The sequence below is a fragment of the Suncus etruscus genome, chromosome X (assembly GCF_024139225.1).
Source record: "Suncus etruscus isolate mSunEtr1 chromosome X, mSunEtr1.pri.cur, whole genome shotgun sequence".
Classification (NCBI taxonomy): Eukaryota; Metazoa; Chordata; class Mammalia; order Eulipotyphla; family Soricidae; genus Suncus; species Suncus etruscus.
The window spans coordinates 14,061,134-14,073,388 of NC_064868.1; positions in this window are offsets into that span (position 1 = coordinate 14,061,134).

The window sequence follows — 12,255 nt, forward strand, 5'->3', positions numbered from 1 at the left end:
GGGGAAAGAGAAGAGGAGAGGATTGGGAGAGTGGAGAGGACAGGGATGGAGAAGAGAGGAAGGGAGGGGAGAAGAGGAGAGGACAGGGTAGATGAGAGGAGAGGATGGGGGAGGAACAGGGGAGAGAGGAGATGACGGGGGAGGGAAGGGGAGAGGATGGGGTGGAGAGAAGAGGAGAGGTGGGGATTGGGGGAGAGGAGAGGAAAGGAGAGGAGAGGAGAGGATGGGGGAAAGGAGAGGAGAGGAGAGGACGGGGGCAAAGAAGAGGAGAGGATGGGTGAAAGGACAGGGTGGAGAGGAGAGGACAGGGTAGACAGGAGAGGATGGGGTGGAGAGGAGGGGAGAAGGGAGCAGAGAAAAAGAGGGGAGAGGTGGAGAGGGGGGAGGGGCGTCAAGCGGGGGAGAGGAGGGAAGTGGAAGGGAAAGGAGCTATAGAGCCAGAAGTAAACCTTGAGTACTGCCAGATGTGGCCCCAAAACAAAATACCAAAAATCTCCCTAGAATAGGGTTTTGCAACGGTTTGGCATTAAGTCACTTGGGGAGGGGCAGCTGGTTCTTACAGAAAAGTCTCACGTGGAATGTAGTGGCAGCACGGTGGTAGGGCACTTGCTTTGCACATGGCTTTCATCCTCAGCACAGAAAAAAATAATACTCCAGATTTTGGGATTCCAATAAGTTGACCCTGGAGTTCCAGTGAAACCATGCATTTGAGAAGTACTCGGTCATTCTCCAAGCATGGTTCTCCCTGTGTGATGTGCCATCAGAATTCTCAGCATTCTGAAAGGCTTAATGTAACTATTATTTTCTAAATTGATGGGCCTGCAGGGGCATAAGAGATAATACAGTGAGTAGCATATCTACCTCGCACGCAGCTGACCCAAGCTTGAATCCTAGCCCTTAATATGGCGCCCAAAACAAACAATAAATGAATAAATTTTAAAACTTCAATTCCGGCCTTCTAAGCCATGATCTGGTGACAAAGACCATTCCCAGCGCTACTTGACTCAATTATGCAGGCAGGTTAGTTCAATGCTTGGGCCCTGGAGATGTGATAGTGCTAGGGCGGAGTGATGTTAGGGGGATTCCCAACTTATCCCAACAGTGAAGATTACAACTGCTAGTTTTGGGGGAGACATAGTATTATGGGCTAAAAATTAGTGCTAGGTGCATGAGAACCTATCTGAGCCCAGCCCCCAGAAATCCTCATTAGAACAAGCTCCACTCATGAGCTGTCTGAGAAACAGTAACAATGGAGCAACGATGCTTATGTACTTATTTACAATGACTCTGACTCTGCTGATAGAAAATAGCTTCAAGTTTCCAAACTTCAGTGCTCAATGGACCATCAGAATAGGCATGAATTTGGGCCTAGGATTGGGGGCTGCTTGTAGATCCTGAAATCATGCCAAGGTACTGCTTGGTTTAGGTAGCACAGGAACAAAGGCAGGATAGTTGATGCCTGCATCACTGGGACTAGTCCACAATAAATCCACCAACCCAGCCAGTTGTTAATCTGGGACGTCTTCAGTGCTGGTTGACCCATGACCAGTTTGCATAGTTTTTTTTTTCACTCCAAAAGGCCTACAAGCCCTTGAAGAAAGCACAGCAGGAATCTTGATGAACATCAGTCTTGAAAAGATATTTCTGGATGAAGAGGTCCAACTAAAAAGCCAGAACACAGACTTAACAGCACTGAGATCTAAACTGCAACCCCCTCAACTTTATAATGTGTCTGCCAAGGTGGCAGGTAGAATGGAGGATGAGAACATTGGTGATGAGAGTTTTAAAGCTGGAGGTTGAATTGGTGTTGAAATACCTAAAAATCAACTATCAGTGACTTTGTAAATCATGGTTCTTTTATTAACTGCAAAATTATTTTTGGAAAAGATCATTTTTGGTTGGCCGTGACACCAAAGGCACAGGCAACAGAAGCAATATTTCAATTCTCGTGAATAGAGCAAAACAGAAAAACTGTTGAAGGTAAAGAGAAAGTGTTTCTGAGGAGCCAACAGTGTTTATAGCTAATACTGGATTCCACACTTGAAATTTGCTCAGAGAATTGATCTTAGAAAAGAAAATTGAGGGTCCCGAGCGATAGCACAGTGGTAGGGCATTTGCCTTGCATGTGGCGGATCCAGGAAGGACCTTGGTTTGATCCCTGGCACTCCTTATGGTCCCCGGAGCCAATTTCTGAGTGCATAACCAGGAGTAACTCCTGAGCGTCACCAGGTGTGGCCCAAAAAGCAAAAGAAAAAAAAGAAGAAAATTGACAATGTCCTCTGACAGATGCGTTTTTTAGCTTGAGTGGGCAATCATTTCACAACCATCATGTTCTATTCCTCAAGTATAATTGGGGGGGGGCTCAACTGGCAGTGCTCAGAGATTATTTCTTGCTCTGTGCTCAGAGATCACATTTGGTGGTACTCAGAGGACTATGTGTGGTGTGGAGAATAAAATCCAGCTCTGCCCCGAGCCCAGTGGTTCTTGATGAGGGACAACTGCCATTTTGTCCACCAAAGTACATGGCTCACCAGTGCTGCCCAGCAGGTGTGAAAAGGTTGAACCCCATTACCTTTCAGTACACAGGATAGCACCCCTCCAAATCTCCCTGCCCCCAAGGAAGAATATTCTGCCCGACAATCAAAAGTATTGAAGTTGAGAAACTGGGAGATCAGGACAAAGGCAGATTATCTTGAATCTGTAAGTCTCAGATGATGCTGAGAACCCTGCATGTCTAATGACCCTTGAAGAAATGATTGTTTCACATTCAGGGACCACTGCAAGACCCCACAATGTCTGTTCCTGCCATTGGGCCAGCAGGTATCAATGACCTCTCTCTAGTTCTCTTCTTTGACCTCCAGAGACAAAAGCCAAGTTCTAACTCAGTGCCTGCCATTGGCCTACTGGAAGTCTGCCAACTTCCATCAGACTCAAGCTCACTTCTGGACATATCATCCCAAAGATCTTCTTTCCATTTTGCCATTGCCTGACTTTACTCACTCTTCCTAGCTGAGCTCTCGTGACCTTCCTGCTGGTCCTTCCATCTTGTCCCCTAGTCTGTCACTGCTCCACTGTCATCTAGTGGGCCCTCTGCATTGGCTTCTAAATACTAGCCTCCCTCCAAAGTGTTAGGATCTGCTCAGTACATTTGACACCATGGGGAATATTTCTTTGATTCTTTTAGTTGAGGGCCACACAAAGTGGTGCTCTGGACCAATTCTGCTGTTGCCAGGGATCAAAACTGAACTCCCTGCATGCCGAGCTTGTGTTTAGCCCACTGAGCTATCTCTCCAGCCCTGTGGCATGATTTGAAAGGATTATTAACACCAATAATTTGATATTTTATTCATTTAATGCATGTTCAGAAGGCATTTTATCTTTTTACATAAAATATACGCTCCTGAAATGGAAACGAATTCTTTCTTTGTACTTCCCTTTTTTCTGAGCCCCTCATAGGAGACAATGACTGCCCAGCTAGTTCCGTGAAATTGGGCATGGCTACAACTTTTGCCCATTCTGAATTCTGGCAGAAGTTTCTTTATACTTATATGCAGCCCTAACCACTGTGCTTTGTGACAGGAAACCCTCACTCTGGACTGAACACTGCTGTTCTGCTTTCTTCCTAGGACCAGTGAGGCCAGCTCAGCCAGTTGGTAAGACAAAACCAAGCTGCAGGAGATTGAGTTTAGCAAATGTTAGAGCTGATTTCAGAATAGCTTGCTGAGATGGAAAGAAATGTAAGGAAGTGACCCCTCAAATTTCATCAATCCTCCAAATTTCAGACTCCCAAAGTATCATATTCCAAATTCCCACACAAACTTTGCCGAGGCAGGACCTGGTGCAATCTTGCTGTTCAGGGCCTCACAAGGAGGGATTAAGTCTGCCTATCACACTTTTAGAAGAAAATAATTTTGTGCAAATATGTACAAATATCAGCAATTTTTTTCTTTTGGTTTTGGGGCCACACCCAGGGCTTACTCATAGCTCTGCACTCAGGAATCATTGCTGGCAGTCTTAGGGGACTATGGTCTATGATCTCCTAGGGGATGCTGGGGAATTGAACCTAGGTTGCAGTGTCTTACCTGCGGTTCTTTGTTCTGACCCCTCTCAGAAGTTTTGTAAATGAAGTTTTATGATTGTATGCTATTGTTCTATAGCAAGAATAATGTGAACACACATGTGAAAATGGAGTAAATGATTGCACAAACTCAGGAGCTATGAGGAAAGAAAAAGGGGGTGGGGGGTGGTGAAATAGGAAGCTCTCACTTCTTCCTACAGGCAAAGAGCCAACATAACTCAACATTTGGCACTAATTTATACCTTGGCATTTTCTTTTTTTGTTTGTTTGTTTTTCTTGTGGGATCCTAGGAAAAAGTTGAACTGGAGCAATAGGAAACTTGGATCAACAAAAGGGACTTTTCGCCAATGAGTTTTCAGCAGGAACTGGTCAGTGTTCTCAGAATAGAACGAAGAATGTAGGAAATTAGATTTCATCCTCAGCTTTCGTAAGATTTTGTTCTTCTATTTTTTGATGGGGGGGGGGCTCACACCCGGTAGTGCTCAGGGTTACTCCTGGCTCTACGCTCAGAAATCACTTCTGGCAGGCTCAGGGGACCATATGAGATGCCGGGATTTGAACCACCATCCATCTGCATGCAAGGCAAACAACCTACCTTTATGCTATCTCTCTGGCCCCGAACGTAGGAAATTAAAAGGATGTTTAAAAATAAGCCCACAGAAATGCTCTCCAGTTTTGAGACATTTCTTGTAAATTTGATACATTTAAATTCAAAGAAAGCCAAGCCGTAATTGGCACTTTGGAATAAGAAATAGCAAATGGAGTGCGATTCTTCAAGTAAAAATATCTTTTAAAGAATAGATGAGGGCCTGAGTGATCAAAAAGGGGATTGTAGACATCATAGATCAGGTAATGCAGGTTGTAAAGGACTCAGTGTGACTGCTTGAGAGATGTACCCAACCTGACAGAAAAGTATTCCAGCAGATCACCATGGCAACAGCAATAGGATTTGTATCATGGGATTCATTGGCTTGGTGTGTGTGTGCAATTGATCCAAATTCTATTAATAACATCATGGTTGGTGACTGAATAGATGAACAGAAGAATGGGGAGTCATGAAAAAGTGAGAATTTGAATAGTTCAGGGAGTGAAAATTTGCCTGTGTGTTTTGTGGAGTTCCTTGTTTCTTCCAGATGGTTTCTATTTATATATTAAAATAATTTCAAAATAAAAACTAAAATAAGATATGAGGGACCAGAGAAATAGTATAGATAGTATGTTCTTTCATATGGCTGACTTTGGTACCACATGATCCCTGAGCCTGTCAAGAGAGATCCCTGAGCACAGAGCCAGGAGAAGCCCTGAGTACTGCTGGGTGTGGCTCCAAAAATAAAAGCAAAAAAATGACATTGGGATTTTGAGAAGGATTACACTGAATCTGTTGTGGTTTTCTAATGGCCCCTTTTACAATGTTAATTAAATACAGTGTGTAAGGCACATGTCTGACCCAATTCACATCCCGAGCACTGCATTTAGTCCTTTAGGAGCTACCAGAACTGGCCCTTGAACATGGGTATAAGCCCTCAGAACCATGCTGTGGTCAAATCTTAAAAACAAAATATGTTCATTCTTACAATCCATAGCATAGAATATTTTTTCCATCTCTTTGTGTCTTTTATTTCTTTTCGTTGTTTTCCTCATTTCTATTTTTGCTAATTCATTATTAGCTTATAGAAATGCATGAATTTTTGCATGTTAATTTTGTAGCCTACCACTTTACTATATTCATTCATTTATTAGCTTTGCAGGAAAGAAAGGGTCAATCACATTTTTATTACCAGTGCTCAGTGGGATGAAAAAGGCTTCAGATTGCTGCTTCTGTATTTTGTTTCTTAATTGGCCCATTTTTCTTGTCTGCTTTTTTTCTTCATGCTAAGAACAGATTTTTTTCCTTTGATAAATCTTTAGAATGTCCTATATTTGGAGGAAAGTAAAATTAAGTGGATACTGAGGTTTACTGACATTCTTCAAACTGCTATTTGGGTTTTGTTTAACTATTTCCTTATTAACAGAATGCATGACTCATAGTTTTCTTCTCCTTAGTTAAGAATTATTTAATTTCAGAGCAGGTTGAATAATGCAGTGGATAGGGCACTTTTCTTGCACATGGCCAACCTGGCTTTGATTCCTGGCACCCCACGTGGTCTCCCAAGCATCACCAGGAGTGATCTCTGAGAATCACAAACATAGCAGCAACAACAACAACAACAACAATAATCTCAGAGCAAGTTGAACAGCATCTGTATTTTCAAAGAGCACATAGCCAAACCCTCTGCCTACTTCACTGTCTCTCATCATCCTTACTTTCACAGTCTAACAGACCTTACCTTACACATGACCGACTGGGGATTGATCCCCTGCACCCCATATATTCTCCTCATAATGTCTTAGGTTATTCTATTTAGAATGCAACCTTTCCCCACAAATACTGACCTCTTGTCCTAAATGAGCTCTCATAGGCTAAACCAACTCTGAGATGAAATCCAGCTGTAAGTTGGGTCCACCCTTTTTTGTCTCAATTCCTTTGCAACAGCACTCTTAAATATACCCTTAAACACAACATAAGCATTCATGTTTGTTTCTGCTCAGGATAACGTTTACATTTCACTGCTTATAACTTTTTTTTGCATGCAGTCCTTTCTGCTGGAATCAGAGAACAAAGTGTTATGGATTCGCTTAGATCAAACTCTTAAAAAAGGCAATCTCAGCTTTTTGTGACATGTGACTGGGAATTACCCTACAAAGGATAGTTTTCCTATTCATTTTTTTTTGGGGGGGGATTGGGTCACACTCAGGATTACTGCTGGCTCTGTATTCAGAAATTGCTTCTGACAGGCTTAGGAGACAGTATGATGCTGGAAATCAAACCCTGATCAGCTGTATGCAAGGCAAATGGCCTACCCACTGTGCTATCTCCGTCATCAGTTTTCTTATTCTTGAACCTCTCCTTTACTTTCTGGAGTTGAATTTGATTTTCTCTGCTTCACTGTGTACATTTTTTTTTACCTTCTGCTTTATCACCAGGTTGACTTTTATTCCCTTTTCTACTGTTTTGCTGAGCAATTTCTCCTTTACCTATATCACCACTTACTAAAATGCTAGAACATTTTCTATTTGTCAACTTATCTTGAATGCATCAAAAGGTTTTTACCCAGGGCCGAAGAGATGGTACAGTAGGTAAGGCACTGTAATGCTGGGGCTTGAACACCAGCTGTGTACACAGAAGTTACCTTTAAGCAATACTGTTTTTCTAGCCCCTATATGTCCTATTTTCTTCTGTGGCCATAAGAGCTGATCATGAAAAAATTCTTCTATCACAATATGGTAAATGCACCAGACAATGTGTCAGAGAAATCCTCAGCAGGTTAAGAAAAACACCAGGTAAAAGGTGTCCATTTGTATGAGGACAGATGAAAACTAAACTTCGGTGTTGAACGTACACAATTGCTAGTAAACTCTAGCTGTGGATATTATATAATGTTCTAGACAATGTTATTATATGCAAATACATGAATGAATAATTTTAAAGTGGAAAAATTTTAAAAAATCACTGAGGATTTCCAATAGCTCAACCCAAAGAAGACTAGATGGTGGGAGATGCAGGGTCTGGAGAGACAAGCGACTGCAGTAGATCATGGTTATAGTGACTGATAATCTTGTCTCAAAGTCCCATGTGGTGGCTTTCCATTTGGACCTGGCATTGGGATGTCACTCCCTGTCACTGGAGTTCTAAGTTCCAAAACAGCCAAAGTAGTGGTGGCTTTCTTAGCAGTGATGCCCTACTGGAAAGTGAGTCTTGGCTATAGCATCATACTGTTGGCCCTATAAACTTTCACTGTTCAAGATATATCAATTCCTGCAATTCACTGTTGTGAAAAATTTCTTAGATCTCCAGCTCCCCGCCTTGCCTCCAGCAATGAGAAATGCACTAGTTTTGTATTTCCTGCAAGAAAATTTTATGTCTTAGTTAACTATCTTCAACTGGCCACAGGAATGGCCATTGGCTAGAAGTGGTAATGAATGAGAGTCATTTTCCTCCTGGAAGCAACTTCTTGCCTCACTTGGATCATTGATGACTCTAGGATATCTTAAAGGTACCAGACACCACCAGGTTTTAGTCTTCCTATAAGATGCTCCTTCTGAGACATTAAGATTCTGGCCTCCCCTTTCACCTTCAGTCTAAGCTCTTGCCAAACATGTACTGTGAAGAAATGGGGTCACTGAGATGGCAGGGCACACCTGTTCAAGATGACTTGCAACCCTAAGAACATGATCATGTCCCCCCGCCTTCCCTCTGTAATTACAGCAGCTGGTGTGACACACTCTGAGTGTCTCAGCCATCTTGCACACTAGGTGGTCAGCCCCTTTCATTGTGCTGCCCCAGTATATTCTGCTTGTCATGTTTGCCAGCACATGGCCTGGTGCTTTTAGGACAATAACTGTGGCCACTGAACCAGCCATAGGCTCCTGATGATAGTGAGCTTTTTGCTGCTGTATAAGCAATGCTGGGGAGCAATCCTAGGGCCTCACCATACAAGTGTTCCCCTGGTCTCTTATTGATATCTTAAAGGCAAAGCCTTGGCTCTTATCCAATTTCTGGATATCTGTGCTGAAAAGTTGAAATAAAGGCTGGGGTTATGTGGTTTTAGAATAGATAGAGCATTTGCCTCGCATGTGTGAGGACTTGAGGTCAACCCCGGAAACTGAAACAACAACAAGCCCTGAAAATAAAAACATAATGCAGCTGAACAAAGTAAAGTTAACATGGATTTGAAGGGCTGGAGAGATAGTATGAAGGTAGAGCATTTGCCTTGCATGCAGAAGGATGGTGGTTCGAATCCCGGCATCCCATATGGTTCCCCGAGCCTGCCAGGAGCGATTTCTGAGAGTAGAGCCAGGGGTAACTCCTGAGCGCTTCCGGGTATGACCCAAAAACAAAAACAAAAACAAATGGATTAGAATGTGCCAGAGTCCACAGGTGTCAGTAAACTGGTTCTAGAGGTGGCGCTCATTGAAGCAGGCTGTGTACTATGTCCATGTGAGAAAAGAATCTGCTTGAGAGGAAAGTACACACAGACCCTTCACTTCCCAGCCAAGAAACTATGTGCAGAAAAGGTTCTTTGTTCTTGAGTTTCACCATGAATATCACAAGTTGAAAAAAGAAAGTGAGAAGGATAAAAGGGGACCAAAAAGTAGAAAAATATAAAGCAGTCCTATTGTCATCAGCATCACTACCGTGGAGGTCCGCTGTGTCATCAAATCATAAATTAGTTTCTTTTATCTCTCTTTTTAAACTTCCCTTTTTACTGCATTCATGAGCGTGTTCATTGGTTTCTTGTTCTCTTTTATTATGTTGACTTAGAGAAATGGATTCATTTTTGCTCATGGCATTCTGCAAAACACACCTTCTATTCATCTGCCCACAATCATATTATTTTGGTTATTTTAGGAAGCCATCCTGGCAGTACTCAAGGTTTACTCCCATTTTGGTTCTTTGGAAGTTGCTTTTGCAGTGGGGAGTGGGGGGACCATCCAATGTTATTCGTCCATCAGGAGATTCAAATTGTTCTGAGTGTTTCTTAGGGCAAAGGACTCAATCTTCCAGCACATGAAACCAGTAGTGTGTTCAGGTGTTCAGTTACCAACTGCTCCTGGGATATGGTGCCCCAAAGCTCAAAGAGGAAGGCACTCCATGTCCCATTTATCTAGTCAATCTGTCCCTGTATTTTGTGGACTCTGCTCTCTTGAAAAGGTGGAGGACCATGTAAAAGTTTCCAATCTGGCTTTCTTGGAGATTGAGGAACAAGATGCCCAGTTCTCCAGTCACATATCACACAGGACACTGCATATTCCTTGACTAGCGTCATGGACCATATGGACTGAAGCATGTTCAGCCAGACAGAGCTGGAGGTAAACATGAAGGTAAACAAAGGGAATCTGAGGCAGGAATGAGCTATGGTCTAGCCCCCTGATTGTCCTCTCCAGAGCACAAATTTTTTTCTCTGCCATGACATTTACCCTGCCTAATGTCTCCCTTAGCCTAGTCTACAGATATCTTGCTGAGATACCATTATTATCTGAAGAGGAAGAATATGTCACAGCCAAGTCTGGAGTCTCAAGGGACTGGTGCAACTCTCAATTTCAAGGAACTTGGGGACTTGGGGAGCAGGATTTATGGAGGATCAGGAGTCTCTCCATGAGCTGAGGTAACAGGAGAATCAGTGTACATTCAGAGTTGTAAGGAAGCTGGCAGTCATGCTTTTCTGAATATCTGAATTGGAAATTTTTTAAAAATCTGTGAATGCCCAGAGTCACGTACAAATCCACTGAGTATCCTATCAACGTAGAAAGAGGGACTTGTCTAGACCATCATGGAATCAAACAATCAGCGTGCTTTTGGTGACTTTCTATGACAAAGCCCAGTACTGAACCACATAACAAAGTGCCCTGTGGTTTCTGGGTTGTGTGATTTTCAGTTTTCATTCCCCTGAGTCCACTTCTCAACATGCTTAAGTTTTCATCAAGTACTATTTGACTTAAATATTATCCAAATAGTTGAAGCTTTGTCCATTCAAATGTTTTTTGTTTGTTTTTGGGTCACACCTAGCACCACTCAGGGGTTACTCCTGGCTCTGCACTCAGAAATAGCTCCTGGTAGACTCGGTGGACCATACTGGATGCCGGATTCTAACCACCACCATCTGTCTTGAATCCTGCGTGCAAGGAAAATTCCCTACCTCTCTGCTGTCTCTTCGCTCCATTCATATGTTTTTGGGTTTTTTTGGGTTTTGGGCCACACCCGGTGACGCTCACGGGTTACTCCTGGCTATGTGCTCAGAAGTCTCTCCTGGCTTGGGGGACCATATGGGATGCCGGGGGATCGAACCATGGTCCGTCCTAGGCTAGTGCTGGCAAGGCAGACACCTTACCTCTAGTGCCACCACGCCACCCCCCCATTTATATGTTTTACTTGAAGAAAATATGGTGTTTGGAAGTCACCATTTTAGAATGATACTATCCCTGTTTTCATTAAACAAAGGCATCTATTACTACATCAAAACTTAGAAGTTTTCATAGAGCACTACAAATTAATTCTTTACTCATTCCAGAGATTTCTGTGAGAATGTGCGACCCTTATTAATTGCCTTCATGTCATTTGGAAATAAATCATATATTGTATATTTATACCTATACTTAAAGTAAATACTTTGGTAATTCCAATACAATATATTCCAAAGATAATATCATATCTGTAGTACTTTCCAGAGGTCTCAGACACTCCTGTGGGTCACTTCTTTTAAGAAATAAAGCTTTCAATTTATGTGACTTCATGCCCAGTTGAAAAAAAATATTTTCAGAATGTTTTGGTCCTTTCTGCTATTGTTTTTGAGTAGTAAAGTTGAAGTTAAAAGTGGAACCTTTGGGGCCAGCAAGGTGGCGCTAGCGGTAAGGTGTCTGCCTTGCAAGCGCTAGCCAAGGAAGGACCGTGGTTCGATCCCCCAGCGTCCCATATGGTCCCCCCAAGCCAGGGGCAATTTCTGAGCATCAAGCATGTTGGCCCGAAACCCCCCCCCCAAAAGTGGAACCTTTGTCTGTGTTAAAATTTGTTCATCTCTTTTTCTTTACTTTCTTCTCTCTCCCAATTTTTTGTTTGTTTTTTGAGGGCCCATCCAAAAGTACACAGGACTTGCTCCTGGTTCTGTACTCAGGGATCACTCTCAGTGGGCACAGGGACTATATGAATTGCTGGAGATTGAACTCAGGTCAGCAGTGTGCAATGTAGGCTCTTTACCTGTTGTAATATCTCTTCAGCCTGTCCTCCTGATTTAATGGAATCTGTTTAATTGTTATACCTCTTGATTTACCAACATTAGGTGAGTTTCACATAATTACAACTATACTTTAACAAAAGAGTTCAAAATATCATTGGATGGGAGAGTCTTCAATGGAGTATAGTGCTTTGAAATGTAGGTGATATTTGCTTGTTTGTTTTGGGGGCCATACCCAATGGTGCTCAGGTGTTACTCCTAGATCTACACTCAGGAATCACTCCTGATAGTGCTCAGGAGACCCTATTTGATGCTGGGGATCAAAGCCAGGTTGGCAAGGCAAGTGCTTTCCCTACTGTGCCATCTCTCAGACCCAATGTAGGTAAAATTATTGGTCTTATTCAGCTC